The sequence below is a fragment of the Solanum tuberosum genome, unplaced genomic scaffold (assembly GCF_000226075.1).
Source record: "Solanum tuberosum cultivar DM 1-3 516 R44 unplaced genomic scaffold, SolTub_3.0 scf00901, whole genome shotgun sequence".
Taxonomy (NCBI): Eukaryota; Viridiplantae; Streptophyta; class Magnoliopsida; order Solanales; family Solanaceae; genus Solanum; species Solanum tuberosum.
The window spans coordinates 20,612-24,819 of NW_006239887.1; the positions used below are offsets into that span (position 1 = coordinate 20,612).

Sequence of the window (4,208 nt, forward strand, 5' to 3'; positions counted from 1 at the left end):
CCTACATGACAATTTGCGTCCTACGTGTTGCTCTATGTGTATTGTGCCACATATGATTAATGTGTCTACTTGTTCAACTTTATATAAGTTTAAGTGCCTATTTGTGCATACCCAAAGTTTGAGGGTATAAATGTGAAATGAAGCCAAGTTAAAGGGCATATATATGTATTATGCCAATATAAAACTCTGCATATTAATGCATACATATGAAAATAACTTTCAAGTACTTTTAATTATTGAACCGTACCAAAGAGGCAGGTCTAGGATCCGATCGATTGTATTGTTCCTAGTAGTTGAGAAAAGTTCTGAATTATGTCATTCGCAAAATGGTGAGTACCAGAAAGCTTGAGTTATATAAAACAGAAAAATATATTCAACAAAACACAGCTCTGGATTCAAAATGTGCCACCATGAGACTTAAAGATAAATTGAATAAAGCAAATCAGAGATATGGACAACAAAGCAAATCAAGTTCCACCATTTTGCAAATGAAACAGTGAGACTTATTGAAACCAATCAGCGTTACAAAACAGCATCAAACGCAAATCAAGGGCTAAAACAAAAAACACAATCTTTACATGAATCCAACAATTTAGCTAACAATTGCAACAAACAAGTGATCGATTCGGAACAAGAGATTTAGAGAACATGCTCAATATGCAAGAAGTTGAATCTTGATCTTCTGTAACATCCCTGCAACATCTTTCATATTCGTCCTTCTTGCTGGAGATTCAGCACAGCAATCTAATGCCACTTTCATGATTGATGCCAAAACATCTAGCTCCTTCTGTAAGCGATTATCAGTTGCTGTAACCAAGTTGGCATCTATAACATCCATTACTGCCTCTGGAGTGAATAACTCACCCATTGCTTCAAGTTAAGATCTCCCTCAAAATCACTAGGCTTTCTCCTAGTAAATGTTTCCAGCAACATAATCCCGTAACTATAGACATCGCATTTACTGACACCAGTCCATCCAGTCCATACTCTACAGTCAAACAATTAATTTAAAGATGCAATATACTTTCTTGATTGAAAAACAAAAAGACGAAAAATTAATGCTCAAATTAGCAAAAACAAAGAGACGCACCCGGTGCAATATAACCAAATGTTGCTAAGGTTTTTGTGTATAAATCACTCTCATCTTCACCAAGCAGTTTTGAAATACCAAAGTCGCTTAGGTGGGCAACCATATCCTCATCCAGCAAGACGTTACTAGGCTTTAGATCACAATGAATCACGGGCGAGGAGCAACCATGGTGAAGATATTCCAATGCACATGCCACATCTATCATAATACTTAGTCTCTGCCTGATGTCTTGGAAGTAGTTGTGCGAATACAAATACTTGTCAAGACTTCCATTAGGCATATACTCGAGCACTAAAGCCTTAAAATCAAGGTTGGAGAAACTAGTGATGACTTTCACAAGATTCCTATGGCGAAGGCTACGCAAAACTTCACATTCTGTATCAAAACTCTTGAATGCCGCTTCCAGTTGCAGATTGAACACTTTAACTCAGATGGTCGTTCCACCTCTGAGAGCGCCTTTGTAAACAGAGCCAAAACTTCCAGAACCAATCAGATTACTCTCGCTAAGCGAATCAGTTGCTTGGAGCAGTTCATAGTATGAAATTCTTTCTGTTGTTGCAATAGACAATGAATCAGCTTGTTGAGGAGATCTTTTACCTCTTCTATACCTTACCCATAGGAACACAAAGGCAATGGGAACAAATACAAGTGCTATTCCCAGCACAAGAAATAGAACAAGCATTTTATTCCTATTTGATCTGTGCTTTGATGAAGTGGGGCATGGAGGGACGCTAAATCTTGAAGAACCACACAGTGCTTCATTGTTGATGAAAAACAGACTTGAGAGGTTCTTGAAAGAACCCCCGAGGGTATTTCACCATGCAACTTGTTGCCAGAAACATTGAAATACTTGAGGTATTGAAGTTTCTCCAAAGACATAGGAATGATTCCTGATATATTATTATGAGAAAGGTCTAGGAATTCCAAACCTATCATGTTGCTGACTGAGTCAGGTATAGATCCTTGTAACTTGTTGTGTCTCAAAGAAAGATGCACCAGATTTTGCAATCCTCCAATTTCTCTAGGAATTCCATTTGAGAATTGATTCATCGATAGATCCATCTGTATCCCACCTTTTAGATTTCCAATTTCCGGAGGTAAAGAACCAACCATGTTGTTTGACGATAAGTCAAGAAGCACTAAATCTTTAAGATTCCCCAAGCTTGTTGGTATATTGGAACTCAATTTATTGGAAGCAAGATATATCAATCTAAGGGAAGTAACGTTCCCTAAACAATTAGGAAGAGATCCTGAAAGTTGATTTTGTGCCAAGTAAATTTCACCCAAATACTGCAATTTACAAATGTTATCTGCAATAAATCCTGTAAGTTTTGTTGTACTGAAAATACATACGCTGAAGGTTTCTCAAGTTGTGAGTTGATGTTGGAATTGATCCAATTAAGTTATTATCAGAAAGACCAAGGTCTAATAAGCTGCTTAAGTTTCCAACTTCATTTGGAATCTGGCCGTTAATCTTGCTAGCAGCGGCATAAAACTTTACAAGAGATTTGGAGAAGTTCCCTACGGAGACCGGAAGCATGCCATTTAGAGGGTTGAAAGATAGATCAAGAACTCTTAAATTTCTGCAATTGTTTAAGGAAGTGAGGAAGCTTAAAAATGAATCACTGGTTAAATTGTTTCCCTGCAAGTTTAGGAAGTGTAGATGAGTCAAATATCCAAGAGAATTGGGAATCAAGCCACTGAGTTTGTTATCTGAAATCTCTAGATTAGTAAGCTTTGAACAATTGGAGATAGAATGAGGAATAGTCCCAACAAGATTGGTTAAGTCACTCAAATAAAGCTCTTCAATGTTGGGTAAGGTTGAACCTTTGTTTGATGGTAGAGTTCATGATAGATTATTGAATGAAAGAGCCATTTTTCTCAGTCGTGATATGTTGAATTTCTCCATTGGAAGTGAACCACTAAAACTATTAAACCCAAGAGCAAGTTTCTGCAACTCAACGAGATATCTTATCTCTTTGGTTATTTCACCTGTCAACACATGAAGAAAGAATGAGTTTAACTCGCTAGCTAGTTCAATACAGGTTTGCTATCACTTTGAATACGAACCAGTAAACCTATTTTCGCTTAGATATAAAAATTGCATCTTGGTTAAGTTGCCAATCTCCTGTGGTAAGGATCCCTTGAGATTGTTACTCCCTAGTGAAACAACTTGCAATGAGGAGATATTGAATATGTTGATCGGGATAGAGCCAGTTATCTGGTTCTCTCCACGGCTAAGGTCACCAAATTAACAAGATTTCCAATTTCTTGTGGAATTATCCCTGAATTTAATGTGTAATTTTAAAAAAATCTGAGGTGATTAGATACAATAGTAGTAGCATTCATAAAATAAAACATATATACCTGTGAAATGGTTGGATCTGAGATACAGTCTCTGCAAGTTACTCAACCTTCCAATTTCACTATGTATTGGTCCATTAAAATCATTTCCGGATAGAGACAATATTTGAAGTTGTGAACAATTTGACAAGCTTGTAGGAATATGACCATCAAGCTTGTTTCTGGATAGATGAAGCCTTTTGAGAATTGAGAGACGATTGCATAAACCATTGGGAAGATTTCCTGATAAGCTATTGTTTGAAAATGTAATGAATTCAATTCTAGAAATATTGAATATTGTGAATGGTATAGAACCCGTAAGCTGATTATGTTGTATGGACAACGATTTCAGTAAATTGGCAGATATTACTAAAGTCTCCAACCTTGAGGCATTCGAGAGTGACGTGGGAATGAAACCAGTGAAACTATTATTTCTAAGATTTAAAACTTGAAGTTGTTTTAAAAACCCAAACCAAGAAGGAACCTCCCCACTGAATTTGTTCAAACTTAAATCAAGAAACTTAAGCTGACGTAAGCGTACCATTTCTTGAGGCAAATTTCCATGGAAATTGTTACTTCCCAAGTTAAGAGAAACAAGAAATGTGAGATTTCCAAAATCACGGGGAATCCTGCCGGTAAGAGTCATGTCGGAAAGATTCAAGGACTTCACTCTCTGGTTACGATAGTCACAAGTGACTCCTATCCAATGACAAACAGAAATATTCAGAGACCAACTTTCATCCAAGTAATGAAAAGGGTTGGAACTAATTTGGAA

General features: G+C 36.8%; 1 long non-coding RNA gene across 1 annotated transcript; it reads right to left on the reverse strand.

The window, feature by feature from the left end:
- Window positions 1-459: 459 nt before the first annotated feature.
- On the reverse strand, window positions 460-3,788 carry LOC102596895 (uncharacterized). The gene is made up of 3 exons (XR_001472551.1): window positions 3,458-3,788; window positions 1,091-3,082; window positions 460-988 (listed from the first exon to the last, which is right to left on the reverse strand). It is a non-coding gene; the product is annotated as an uncharacterized lncRNA (long non-coding RNA).
- Between the last annotated feature and the right edge of the window lie 420 nt (window positions 3,789-4,208).